We start from the raw sequence: 15,200 nt of genomic DNA, 5'->3' as shown, positions 1-15,200 counted from the left end.
GTCGACTTTCTCCCTTGGCTCACCATTTGCTATGGATAGGCAAAGGAGAACTAGCCGGGGGTGTTTGTGTCGCAATTTGGAGTTTGGGGTACTCCCTCCCTCCCTCCCTCTTTCTGTATGGACGGAGGTGGGGGATGTTTAGATCCTAATCCGGTTTTGGAAGGGGTTGGAGGCTAAAGCACGGTCACGGATATCTCGAGGAAGCAGTGAGCAGCAGGACGCGCAAGAAAACGCACCGGGACGGCAAATTTCGGAGGCGCAATTTTAAGCAAAAATGTATTGCAAAACGCTGCTTTCCGGGGTGTGTGTGTGTGTGTGTGTGTGTGTGTGTGTACGTGGGCGTCTGAATGGCGAGGCTCCAACCAGACTGAGGAGGAGAAAGGTTATTACTATTATCACAATTGTTATTAGAGCGGGCTCAACCCAGGACCCAGATCTTCAGCTCAGGCTCGGATCTCCAAGAAAAGATACATATGACATCCCGTTGAGCTCCGTGGCTACAGCACGAAGTCCAATGACTCCTTGTACTGTATCTCCTTTTGTTAAGCTTGAGGGGGAAGGGATTATTTCCAACCCTCCCTAGTCCCAGAATTGCCCGGGGTAAAGTAATAGTCATAACCATAATAATCGGACAGATCCGGCTTTCTGGATCTGCACGGTTACTGCTTGCTTATATTCAGAGGCCTTGTTCATATGACAGAGAGGGATAGTTTGGAGGAAAAGTTTAACAAGACGCCAGCAGACGAGTTCAGTATTTGCTAGCAGGTGGTTGGGCCGACAGATTTTCGAAGGGCGGCAGTTTGCATGTTAAAGCAACTGATTTGCATTTTAATTGGAGAAGAAAATGAAAATGAGGGTTTTTGGGGGGCGGGGTGGGGGGGAGACGTGGAGGCTGAACAGTTGCTGAAACCAGTGAGTAAATAAAGACTGATTAGATAGAGAGATAAATATATAATAGATCTCAGAGAGAGAGAGAGAGAGAGAGAGAGAGAGAGAGAGAGAGAGAGAGAGAGAATGTTTTCCATCAATGCCGCAAGGCTAAACCATACATTGCATTTTTAAACGCACGCCTAAACACATAAAAGTGTCAGTTTCAATCTTGCAAGCACGCCTGTCATAAGGACACGCGCGTCAAGAGCTGGGATTGGATGTAGCTCCCTGACAAACGTGTGAACCGGAAAACTAGTGTGAAGTGGCCCATGGACTCCGCTTTCCTTTCGAAGAAGGGGATTACATAATTCGGTTAAGTAGACAACGCGATCAAACGCCATTACTGGTTCATGTCTGAGTCTCAACCCTGAGCAAGAGACCCATTTCTGGGCTTTTCCGCGTCACACTGCATGTAGCAAACTAGCTCACCGGCGAAGGTGGAATACTAAGCCTTTCTTCCTGAGGAGGTAATTTACCAGAGGTGGTGAGTTTTGTTTTTAGTTAAACAGCAACAACAACAGCAGCAACAACCAAGACACTCCTGGAGCCTAAGATTCTTCTGCCTACTGTACTGTATTTTGTAATCGGTCTTTGCAATTGCTTTTCGAAATGTTGCAAACCTCTTTCGAAATTTGTCCGGGGGAGGTTCGCTCAGGAACTGTTAGAAGGATAAACTTTGCGCCCAAAATCTAAGTCATTTTATTTGGAAATCGATATGTCGGGGGTAGGGAGTGTTACAGAGCAATCCAATAGGTTTCTTTTCAAAACTAATTTCCACTGATTTCAGTGGGGCTTATTCCTAGGAAATGGACTAGTCTACAGAATTGCACCTTCAGTCGGTCTGAACAGAAATGATATCCGAATCGCTCTCAAAAAGGTCGCAGCTGAAATCTCTAGCGCATAGAACAACCTCGACTAGTTCTCCCCCTTTTTTAAGGTAATTTCCCTTATGCTGAATAGGCTTCCTCGCGAGAAAAGGGAAAACTTGACAGCTATGCTGTTCTCCCCAGTGGCAGAAACAGGAGCATCTCTCTTCATTCCGGGGTTGAGAAAAGTATGACTTTCACGAAGAGTCCCCGAGACTGGGCAGAATTGCAACCTGTGGCCATAGCTCTGCTCATCCCATCGCCATGCTGGTGTATCCATTCCAGCTCACAGACTAAATTGGTATTTTAATTTCGCAGCCTTCTCTAGATGGTATTGTAAGGCATCCCCCACCCCTTGTCTCAATATGATTCCCCCCTCCCTCCACAAAGGATCGACTGGAATGAAAAAGTCGAGGAGCTCTTCAGCCGGTAGAGCATAAAACTCAATCTAAGGCTTTGTGGGTTCAAGACCCACAATGGATAAAAGATTCCTGCAATGCAGGGGGTGCGACTAGATGACCCCGCCCGCTCTGCAGTTCTATGATCCTGAGTCCTGTTATGCAACACCTTTGCTGACAACGGAAATAGAGGCTGAGCAACAAATCTCACGGGGGCGAGGGCGACCCGGAACAAACAAACAAACAAACAAACAAACAAACACAATCCGATCCTGTGCTTCCTTTGGATTCAAAGCCTTCTTTGAAAGTGCCATTTAGGAGCAAGCCTTGCCTGTACAGGATCGGGCAGCGCGTCCCATTGAAAGCCATGGAACAAGCTGGGCTGCATCAGTCCCACGGAAGTGATTGGGGGTGCAGCCAAGATTCAGTCACAATCAACGTGATGGGAAGTATAGTTCTAAACTCCTGGAGGGCACCTGGTTGGGGAATGCTGGTCTAAGCACTCTTTCCTCTCCAGCATGGCTGGTTCCCCACTCCCACCCCCGCCCAGGAGAAAAATGTATATCCAAATGTATATCTAGGCGTTGTCACTCGGTTCTTGTGGTTGTTTTGTTGATACCGTTTTTTTAAAGGACGATATGTGGGTGTGCAAAACGTTTAGCTGCTTGGGTAGAAAAGGAGGTGGTGTCGGGGTTTTTTTGCCTCCAGAAATACTGTTATCAGTAGCCGCTGCGTTAGGAAGAGGATGTATCGCAACCAAGAGATATTTGAGCCGCGGACGCCCCCTTGTGGTGAAACGGAGAAAAAGATGTATTTAGAGCCAGCAAACCGCCGCCTTTAAATCAAAAATTTTTAAGCAGCACTTTAGCATTTAAATAGCTCCGTTTAGCTGGGCTGGCGGGTAGTCAACAAAGAGGCTTGAAAAACGTTAGCTGGTGGTCAGAGGAACTCGTCACACTGTATTCCAATAAGTTATCCAAAAGGATTTAGAGCTGCCAGGAGTGTTTAATTTCTTAATTTCAGAATAAGGCTGGGGAACCAGACTTGGAATTAAGACCATATATGTGAGCAATGGGCACAATCCAATCAATTTAGTGTATAACCCTTCCATAGAAAGCAATGAGACATAGCTGGATCATTGCTTGTAATCCTTGGTTGTAATCTTGCACATAGTTAATTTCAGCTAGAATTTGTCATTTTCATCCTCCCTCCAGATTCATTTTCCTTTTATGAAATGTATGTCAGATTGAGAGCTTGAGGGCAAAGACTGGCTTTCTATTGATCATTGTAAGCTATTGTGGGAGCCTTTTTCAGTGAACGCATGGAGGGAAATGCTTTAAAGGAAATAAGCCGATAAATAAGCCAATGTAATAGAAGGTTAGAAATATATTTAGGCAGCCTCATACCGATGAACTGGCATTGCATAGATACTGAGTGAGAATCTGGCCATACAGATTCTTTTTATATGCCACAACAGCAGCCAGATTATTAATAACAAAATTTTGGAAAGTGCAAGAGAAGCCTGCAATAAACGATTGGCAGAAAAAGATGATGGACTACTGTATATGGAACTCACCGAGATGACTGGAAGGATCTATGACCAGAAGGAGGAGAAGGTTGAAGAAGATTGGAAGAAATTTAGAGATCATTTAAAGAAAATTTTTATTAATTAATTTATCTTTAAGAAAGCAGAGTTTAGGTTTTCGGTAGTGTATGAGAAATAATCTTAGGATAAAATGATTTATTAAGAATTATTAATATAGGGTATGATTTTAGAAGAGGAACCTGCTAAATATTTAAATGGATAATGTAGCTCAAAGGGGGGGGGTTGAGTGAAGTCTCAATACCCCATGAAAATAACAATGTGAATAATTATGGAAAATTTCTATGTGTTATTTGTATGTATGTTTTGTTTGTAGTTTATGTAAAAAATGAATAAACAATTATATTAAAAAGAGAGAGAATCTGGCCATACAGTTGCCTGGTCCAGAATTTATCCAGGGTGGATAAACAAGTAGCTTACTATGGTTTTCATGACAACCCCCTATTGTCACACCCTTTCTACAACTATAGGATACAAATGACTGCCCCCCCCCCCGGTTGCTTAACATTCAGCCTCTTTAAAAATCCTGCTGGACTCAAAGTCTTCCTCACTGTTTTGGCCCAGTTAACCCCGAGAAAAGCTTCTTTATTTGGCATGCAGAGGATTGGCAAATAGCAGCGGATGACATCATCGTGCTCTGAAAAACCGATGGCACTTCATCCCTGCTTGTTCCTGCTCCACAATCCCACTGCTGCTGCTTCGTTCCTTCCAACTGCTGATTTAACAAATAAAAGAATAAACAGTTAATCACACTTCACCTCTGATAAACCTCAAATCCCTCTCAGAGGCCCACGTCACCTCTGGATTAATCTGAATCTAAGGCACACACTTAATACTCACCCACCCAATATTTAATGCATTTTCTAGCGATGCAAAAAGGTAGGGAGAAGGCACTGACTACAACCTGTTGTCATTCGGGGAGGAGCCATGACTAGAAGGCAGTCCTGAGGACCAGATAAAGAAGTCTAGAGCAGGCATCCCCAAACTGCGGCCCCCCAGATGTATTGGCCTACAACTCCCATGATCCCTATCTAACAGGACCAGTGGTCGGGGAAGATGGTAATTGTAGTCCAAAACATCTGGAGGGACAAAGTTTGGGGATGCCTGGTCTAGAGGGCCATTTCCCTGCTCTAAAAAAACTTGCCCCACCGTTCAGGACTAGTTGGGGGTTTCATATAAACCACCCCACCCCATGATGCCCCTTGAAGTAGGCTGCTTCTGGCTACGAATCGCCACCTCCATTGCCACTCACTACTAGCCAGTGTGGTGTAGTGGTTAGAGTGTCAGGCTGGGGCCTGGGAGAGCAGGGTTCAAATCCCCAGTCAGCCAAGACTTGGGCGAGTCACTCCTTCTCAGCCTAACCTACCTCACAGGGCTGTTGTGGGGGTTAAATTAATAGGAGGGACGTGAGTGCCACCTTGAGCTCCTTAGAGGAAAAAGGTGTGATATCAATGCAATGAATAATAGCAATCTCTAGGCTGAAGTTTCATGCTGATGAACGGATCCAGGGTCTATATCTGTGCAAGGAATGGGGATTCCCCCCTGCTTTGTATCACCCTAATCCCAGCACAGAGAACTGGGTCGCTAGAAAATAATATACTAAGTAGCTTTTTCTTTCTTTCTTTTTTTTGGTATCGCCAAAGGCAGCAAGAAGTCACTTACATTTGATCAATGGGCATTTAGACATCTTCTCTCTCTCCCCCCCCCCCCACTCTTGGAGCAGCAACAGAACTCTATTGCCTGTGAATCATTTTGACTGTCTGACCTACACAGAGAAGAAAATCCTACAAGAGGAGCCAAGACCGGAAACCCGAAATATTCTCCCGGGTGCTAATTCCAACACTTAATCAAGATCTGATTACCAAGATGGAAGATGGGACATAAAAATCCGAGAAAGGTTTTTAAAATGTTCACTCTCATCCATAATTCACACTTCGGTGGGGCCCATTATGGCATGCCATGTGGTAGGAAAATCGGATTTTATTTTATTTTGTAGCTATCGCAATGGGAGGATGCCTGCCAATTCTAACGATCTGTCTGCGGCCACAGGCTGGCTTTCGAAAGCTTTCAAAGATCCAGGGACACCAAGTTCTTCTCTGCTGCTGCTCTTTCTAAAAAGAAGAAAATAAAATACAAGAAAAGGAAGGGAGGAGGAATAGCACACATTTTGAATGGTTGAAGAACAGGAAAAGATGAAAACAGGAGTCACAGGAAGCCACTGTTGGAAGTTTGCTTGCAACACAACTTGCAGAAGAGGAGTTTGCGTGGGTTAAGACAAGTGGAGTTGGGGACCTCCAGGTTCCTAGACCACTACCCCTGTTCCTTTAAACTCTTGAGCTGACCTCTTTATGTATATTAGGTGTGTGTGTGTGTGAAGAACCTCTGGCCCAGGGGCCAAACGTGGCTCATCAGGCCACTCTGGAATTTGGGACTCTGCCTAAGCCATGCCCCCTTTCAAAGCCACACCTCTTGCTGGACCAGCTGCATGTGAGACATTATTGCAGTCAAACTAACAATTCATGTTTTGCCAGATAGGCCCATGAAGGGGCTGATGCTCACAGAGCTTTCCTGTAAAATTTGCTAGAAGGAACGCCTATTGAGATCACTTCCTTTGGCAGGAAGCTGTAACACGCCACACTTCCTTCCTGCCTGGGCATCTCTTTTTCTTCTTCATGCCTTACCACACATGCATGTCTTGGGCTCTGCAGCTCAGAAACTGTTTTGCGCTTTTGTAACCTGGATAGCAGTTATAAGCCTGCTTTTATTTTGCTACTGTAATTGCTGCTTCAAGACCTAGATAATGTAAGTAAATGCTACTTTTACTTCTTCACAAAACAATGTCCATGTGAATGTTGTTTTTAAGAGAGAGAAAAGGGGCAATACCAGGGAAAATCCAGTCTGCCTTAAAGCATCCTGAATCGTTGTTTTTAGAAGCAACATTGCCTTAGCTTCCAAGTTCAAAGCTGCAAAGAATGGTACTCTGCTGATCTCACAAATGTGAGCAAGGAAGGATAATAACTAAATAATATATCCTCTCCTAGTGCCTAATTTATTCCTACACTCTGCACCCTCCTTGAGTGCTTTTGCCTCGCTGAAGTGTGTCAGTGAAAGGTGAAAATGCCTCTTGGCTGTCTGGATGGGGTGAGAGATATGTGTGTACAGAAATCTCTGGTCTTTGCATGAAGGAAATGTAGCCTATTGCACAAAAAGGCAAGAGTCGCTTCCATTGCTCTGCCTGCTTTTGCTCCTGGCCCTACCTGTCTCTAGCATGTGGTCTCTGAAGGCTCTGAATGTGTGCAGTTGTCTCTGTGTGGGTGACTGCTTGGGTTGGGCATAAACTTCAATGCTGGTCTGACTCTTCATCCCATACTTTTAGAGCTCATTTAGCACACAGGACAGCCTTGATAGCTCAGTTGGGTAGAGCGTGGTGCTGCTAATTGCCAAGGTTTCAGGTTCAATCCCCGTATGGGACAGCTGCATATTCCTGCATTGCAGGGGTTTGGACTCGATGATCCTCACTGTCCCTTCCAATTCTATAATTCTGTGATTCTATGAAAGATTGAGGGCACAAGGAGAAGGGGACGTCAGAGGACGAGATGGCTGGACAGTGTTCTCGTCCTGTCACAGCGGGTGGCACTGTGGGTTAAATCACTGAGCCTAGGGCTTGCCGATCAGAAGGTCGGCGGTTCAAATCCCCGCGACGGGGTGAGCTCCCGTTGCTCGGTCCCAGCTCCTAGCAGTTCGAAAGCACGTCAAAGTGCAAGTAGATAAATAGGTACCGCTACAGGAGGAAGGTAAACGGCGTTTCCGTGAGCTGCTCTGGTTCACCCGAAGCGGCTTAGTCATGCTGGACAAACACCGGCTCCCTCGGCCAGTAAAGCAAGATGAGTGCCGCAACCCCATAGTCGTCTGCGACTGGACCTAATGGTCAGGGGTCCCTTTACCCTTTACCTTACGAAAGACAAGGGGACATCAGAGGATGAGATGGCTGGACAGTGTTCTTGAAGCTACTAACATGAGTTTGACCAAACTGCGGGAGGCAGTGGAAGACAGGAGTGCCTGGCGTGCTCTGGTCCAAGGAGTCACGAAGAGTCAGACACGACTAAACGACTAAACAACAACAACATGACAGGCATAGGCAAACTTGGCCCTCCAGCTGTTTTGGGGACTACAATTCCCATCATCCCTGACCACTGGTCCTGTTAGCTAGGGATCATGGGAGTTGTAGTCCCAAAACATCTGGAGGGCCAAGTTTCCCTATGGTATATTATAAAAAAGGCTTTTCTTGCTGCCTTAACCTTAGTTGACATAGGTCACATCTACGCCATACATTTAAAACAGATGGCTTCCCCCCCCCCAAAAGAATCCTGGGCACTGTAGTTTATCCCTCGCAGAGCTACATTTCCCAGCACCCTTAACAATCCCATGATCCTTTGAGGGAAGCCATGCACCTTAAATCAGGCTTCCTCAACCTCGGCCCTCCAGCTGTTTTGAGACTACAATTCCCATCATCCCTGACCACTGGTCCTGCTAGCTAGGGATCATGGGAGTTGTACGCCAAAAACATCTGGAAGGCCAAGGTTGAGGAAGCCTGCCTTAAATCAAAGAACAGGCATTCTTTTAGTAAAAAGGGGGGATTTTAGCATGTGGATTTAAGATTGGTTTCAGTTTAATAGCAAAATATACTGGAATTTAACTAACTTAGCCAGAGAATTATATACATTCTTTGAATATTTGATGAAAATATAGCAAGCCATCTCACATCATCAATCTTTCAGCAGACCCCCACATTGAAATCAATGCAGAGGCCTCCTACTTAGAGCGAGCTGGCACGCCAAGGCCCAGTGTCAAGCAACTGGGAATCATTAAATTGATGATCTAAGTGGTATGCAGGAAAAATGTGAATATTATGTGTACATTTTTATGATTTTTAAAAAATCATATTTCAGCATTTTCCTTCCGATCAAGGTCTCTGACAGGGGGAGGGGAGGAACAGGCATTGATTAGCACTTTCAGACTCAATCATAAAGTGTAGCACATTTTGCTTGTTACAGATTTTTTTTTAAAAAAAGCAAAGAGCTTGAGACGTTAGTTTCACATTAAGAGCAATATATTAAAGAATGTCAACTGGGTCATATTTTATTTTATGTGTCCAGGGGCATGCAGGGGACAGATTAGCCCATCTTAAGTAAAAGCCACATCACTGTGCATTCTATGCTCAGTGGGGACTTACTTCAAAATAAACCCACCAGTGGCCACCATTTCAGAATTTTCATTTAGGCAGGGAGCATGGCTTTCAACGAGGGGCAGAGTTCATTGCAAAGTTCATTGCATTCAAGATTCAATTGCAAAAAAGGAGGACCATGATGAAAGTGCAAAAACCAGAATTATTTAAGAGCATTTGGTGCGGTGATTTTTGTTCCTCATTCATAATTGCAATTCTTATAAAAATTATAGCAATGTCACCAGCACAATTCAAAAAGCCATTTTTAAGGGGAGTTCTACAGAGGTAGGACATAGGCCTGTTTAACTATTTATATTACAATAGTTGTTCAAAAGCGTTTAGAAGTGGAGATGAGCTTTTGTGTGCATGCACACTTTGTCACGAAAGCTCATACCAAAATAAAAACTTAGTTGGTTTTTAAGGTGCTACTGAAGGAATTTTTTAAAAAAGTGGAGAGTGGAGAGTTTTGACTAAACGTGATCCACCTGGAGAAGGAACTGGCAAGCCACTCCAGTATCCCTGCCAAGAAAACTCCATGGACAAAGACAACAGGCATATAAAAGTTATGATGCTGGAAGATGAGCCCCTCAGGTCGGAAGGCGTCCAACATGCTACTGAGGAAGAGCGGAGGACAAGTACAAGTAGATTCAGAGCTGATGAAGCGGCTGGGCCAAAGCCGAAAGGACGCTCAGTTGCGGATATGCCTGGAAGCGAAAGGAAAGTCCGATGCTGTAAAGAAAAATATTGCATAGGAACCTGGAATGTAAGAACCATGAATGGAGGTAAGCTGGATGTGGTCAAAAATGAGATGACAAGAATAAATATCAACATCCTGGGCATCAGTGAACTAAAATGGAAGGGAATGGGCGAATTCAGTTCGGGTGACTATCATATCTACTACTGTGGGCAAGAATCCTGTAGTAGAAATGGAGTGGCCCTCATAGTCAACAAAAGAATGGCAAAAGCTGTAATGGGATGCAATCTCAAAAATGACAGAATGATCTCGATACGAATCCAAGGCAGACCTTTTAACATCACGGTAATCCAAGTTTATGCACCAACTACCGGTGCTGAAGAAAGTGAAATTGACCAATTCTATGAAGACCTACAACACCTTCTAGAAATGACACCAAAGAAGGATGTTCTTCTCATTACAGGGGATTGGAATGCTAAAGTAGGGAATCAAGAGATAAAAGGAACAACTGGCAAGTTTGGCCTTGGAGTTCAAAATGAAGCAGGGCAAAGGCTAATAGAGTTCTGTCAAGAGAACAAGCTGGTCATCACAAACACTCTCTTCCAACAACACAAGAGACGACTCTACACATGGATATCACCAAATGGGCAACATCGAAATCAGATTGATTATATTCTCTGCAGCCAAAGATGGAGACCTGGAGCTGACTGTAACTCAGATCATCAGCTTCTTATAGCAAAATTCCAGCTTAAACTGAAGAAAGTAGGAAAAGCCACTGGGCCAGTAAGATACAATCTGAATCAAATCCCTTATGAATACACAGTGGAAGTGAGGAACAGGTTTAAGGATTTAGATTTGGTGGACAGAGTGCCTGAAGAACTATGGATGGAGGCTCGTAACATTATACAGGAGGCAGCAACGAAAACCATCCCAAGGAAAAGGAAATGCAAGAAAGCAAAATGGCTGTCCAACGAGGCCTTACAAAACTCAGCAATGGCCAGAGGATTGGCGAAGATCAGTCTACATCCCAATTCCAAAGAAGGGCAGTGCCAAAGAATGCTCCAACTACCGCACAATTGCGCTCATTTCACATGCTAGCAAGGTTATGCTTAAAATTCTACAAGGCAGGCTTAGGCAGTATGTGGATCGAGAACTCCCAGAAGTGCAAGCTGGATTTCGAAAGGGCAGAGGAACCAGAGACCAAATAGCAAACATGCGCTGGATTATGGAGAAAGCTAGAGAGTTCCAGAAAAACGTCTACTTCTGCTTCATTGACTATGCAAAAGCCTTTGACTGTGTCGACCACAGCAAACTTTGGCAAGTTCTTAAAGAAATGGGAGTGCCTGATCACCTCATCTGTCTCCTGAGAAATCTCTATGTGGGACAAGAAGCTACAGTTAGAACTGGATATGGAACAACTGATTGGTTCAAAATTGGGAAAGGAGTACGACAAGGTTGTATATTGTCTCCCTGCTTATTTAACTTATATGCAGAATTCATCATGCGAAAGGCTGGACTAGATGAATCCCAAGACGGAATTAAGATTGCCGGAAGAAATATCAACAACCTCAGATATGCAGATGACACAACCTTGATGGCAGAAAGCGAGGAGGAATTAAAGAACCTTTTAATGAGGGTGAAAGAGGAGAGCGCAAAATATGGTCTGAAGCTCAACATCAAAAAAACCAAGATCATGGCCACTGGTCCCATCACCTCCTGGCAAATAGAAGGGGAAGAAATGGAGGCAGTGAGAGATTTTACTTTCTTGGGCTCCTTGATCACTGCAGATGGTGACAGCAGTCACGAAATTAAAAGACGCCTGCTTCTTGGGAGAAAAGCAATGACAAACCTAGACAGCATCTTAAAAAGCAGAGACATCACCTTGCCGACAAAGGTCCGTATAGTTAAAGCTATGGTTTTCCCAGTAGTGATGTATGGAAGTGAGAGCTGGACCATAAAGAAGGCTGATCGCCGAAGAATTGATGCTTTTGAATTATGGTGCTGGAGGAGACTCTTGAGAGTCCCATGGACTGCAAGAAGATCAAACCTATCCATTCTTAAGGAAATCAGCCCTGAGTGCTCCCTGGAAGGACAGGTTGTGAAGCTGAGGCTCCAATACTTTGGCCACCTCATGAGAAGAGAAGAATCCTTGGAAAAGACCCTGATGTTGGGAGAGATTGAGGGCACTAGGAGAAGGGGACGACAGAGGACAAGATGGTTGGACAGTGTTCTCGAAGCTACGAACATGAGTTTGACCAAACTGCGGGAGGCAGTGCAAGACAGGAGTGCCTGGCGTGCTCTGGTCCATGGGGTCACGAAGAGTCGGACACGACTAAACAACAACAACATGGGCTACCTACCTGTAACTAGAAGTGGAGAGTTAGTTAGAGATACAGATCCTTTTCTGGAATATTCAGTCAAAACAAAATAAAAAAATCCTTCCAGTAGCACCTTAGAGACCGACTAAGTTTGTCATAGGTTTGAGCTTTCGTGTGCATGCACACTTCTTCAGATACACTGAAACAGAAGTCACCGGACCCTTATGTATATCCTACAGAATATTCAGATGTAGCATGAAAACAAGTGATATACACAGGTTTCCAGCCTTTGTGTTTTTTTTAATCTCCACAATTTATTAGGATTTTCACAGTATTACAATAAAACAGGACGACCCCTTACTGAAGCTTGCCAAAATCAAAGCAATCAAAGATATTGCCTGATCTAAGGTACTCAAATTTAGATTTTTAAGATGAAAATTTCACATTCAAAGGGCAGTGTCACTTTTCCCCCCACTTTCAAAATTTCAGCAACACAATCAAAATGCTGGCAAAAAATGAACATTAATTTTAGCTCTGCTTTACTTAAGCTTGCTTTTCAAATGTGTCAGAGGATCCAGAGGCTTCTTTCCAGATTCCCCTGCCTCAAATCTCAAACAGTGGTGTTGATATATAGCACAGGCCGGATCCTTATCTCTACCACCCCTTGTGGACCAAGTTTGAGAGGTGGACAGGGGTGCCCAGCAGTCAAACAGCTGTTGTCACAATGATATCAGGTGACCCTGTGGGGACTCCATAGCCCCCAAACCATAGAGCAAACAATATTCTCCTAGCCATAAGCACCAACTTTAAGGGGCTGAGGTCCCTTCGGGGGTCCCCCAATAAAATATGGGGGGGGATGTTGAGAACGATCAAGGGGCAGAGGAGGCCGAGCGCGGAATTGTGAAGCTAGAGAGGAGCCTCCAGACATTCAATTCCTGTGTCACAAGCACGTAATAATAATAATAATAATAATAATAATAATAATAATAATAATAATAATTTATTATTTGTACCCCGCCCATCTGGCTGGGTTTCCCCAGCCACTCTGGGCGGCTTCCAACCGAATATTAAAAACAGTACAGCATCAAACATTAAAAACTTCCCTAAACTTCAGTTGTCTTCTGAAAGTAGAATAGTTACTTATTGCCTTGACATCTGCTGGGAGGGCGTTCCACAGGGCGGGTGCCACTACCGAGAAGGCCCTCTGTCTGGTTCCCTGTAACCTCACTTCTCGCAACGAGGGAACCGCCAGAAGGCCCTCGGTGCTGGATCTCAGTGTCCGGGCTGAATGTTGGGGGTGGAGACGCTCCTTCAGGTATACAGGACCGAGGCCGTTTAGGGCTTTAAAGGTCAGTACCAACACTTTGAATTGTGCTCGGAAACGTACTGGGAGCCAGTGTAGATCTCTCAGGACCGGTGTTATGTGGTCCCAGCGGCCACTCCCAGTCACTAGTCTAGCTGCTGCATTCTGGATCCCACGTAGAGTGCATTGCAGTAGTCCAAGCGGGAGATAACCAGAGGATGCACCACTTTGGCGAGACAGTCCGTGGGCAGGTAGGGTCTCAGCCTGCGTACCAGATGGAGCTGGTAGACAGCTGCCCTGGGCACAGAATTAACCTGTGCCTCCGTGGATAGCTGTGAGTCCAAAATGACTCCCAGGCTGCGCACCTGGTCCTTCAGGGGCACAGTTACCCCATTCAAGACCAGGGAGTCCTCCACACCTGCCCACCTCCTGTCCCCCCAAAACAGTACTTCTGTCTTGTCAGGATTCAACTTCAATCCATTAGCCACCATCCATCCTCCAACCGCCTCCAGGCACTCACACAGGACCTTCACCGCCTTCACTGGTTCTGATTTAAAAGAAAGGTAGAGCTGGTCCCCTCCTGGTCTTCTGGTCAAGTGGGCGCCTCTGCTGCTAGTGCTACTTTCTGGTTGTGATCCTGCAGGTAAGAGCAGAACCACAGCAACACAGGACCTCCACGTCCCACCTCCCCGAGTGTAATGGTGCTGTTGCAGCTACTCTTGAGTAAAGACGCCCACGTCCGCTCTGTCTTTAAGGCTTTTATTGTGCATAGTATTTACAGTGCAGAGATAGCAGAAAACATGCCACTCGCAGAATCCGGGAGTGGACGTTTCCGGCTGCGTGACCAGCACAAGAGTTTGGGCACCCCGAAACGCCTCCTCCCGACCTTACATTTGGTGGCGCGCCTTAATTCGGGCGCCGGAAGGGGCTGCCTGTTCCCCTCCACCTGTTGGTCAGGGCGTTGCAAAGGCTCTCCAACATCATTTAGCCCTGACTCCTCCATCCCACTAACTTCCTCATCCCCCCCCCCCCCGGCCGACCCGCTGCTGATGCTCTCACTGGGCGAAGTGCTAGTCAACAGGAGAGGCGGAGGCTCCCTGTACAGGGGTCCCCTGACACTGAGTCTCTCCAGGAGAGCACAATGGTCAATGAGTGGAAATCTGTTTCCCCTCCAGTGGCGCAATGGGTCAGTGCATCTGGCTCTTAACCAGAAGGTTGGTGGTTCAAGCCCACCCAGGGATGGCTGTGGGCAGGATTGCAGGGGGTTGGACTATATGGCCCCTGGGGTCTCGCCCAACTCTACGATTCTATGATTTTACACATGACTCCTTAACTGGATTAGGTCAACCGCGTGTTTAATTCCAGATGGAGGCCGTTCAGGGTATAAAAGTTTACGTAAAGTAGAAGTATGGGGATGGGGATAATTCAAGTTTATTGAGTATTTCTATAAAATATCTGTTATATATTGAGAGAAGAATATGACACGACTCTATTTCTGTATTTGTTAAATCTTTATTGATAAATGAATAAACATTTAATAGCACCCTGGAGTGGCTTTCACCCTCAATGAGTCAAATATATTTGCAGTTTATGGAACGCCTTGCAAAAGGCAGGAAGGTTCATCCAAATAAAACTGAGATGTTGGGGGGGATAGGTATTAAATATGATTATTTTTAATACGTGTTTATTTCTTGCACTTAAAACGCCTTTCTAAAAATATATGATTTTGTCCTGAAGGAAAAGAGTGCTAACTTTTAATTGCAAAAATAAAAAAATCTATGAAATGCAATTATCATTTCCATGAAAAGCAACACTTGGAAATGACTGATTGCACTTTCTTGAACTTAAGAGTGTAATAGGGTGC

Source organism: Zootoca vivipara, chromosome Z1, assembly GCF_965207765.1.
Source record: "Zootoca vivipara chromosome Z1, rZooViv2.hap1.1, whole genome shotgun sequence".
Lineage (NCBI taxonomy): Eukaryota > Metazoa > Chordata > Lepidosauria > Squamata > Lacertidae > Zootoca > Zootoca vivipara.
Note: the sequence above shows the minus strand (reverse complement) of the source record.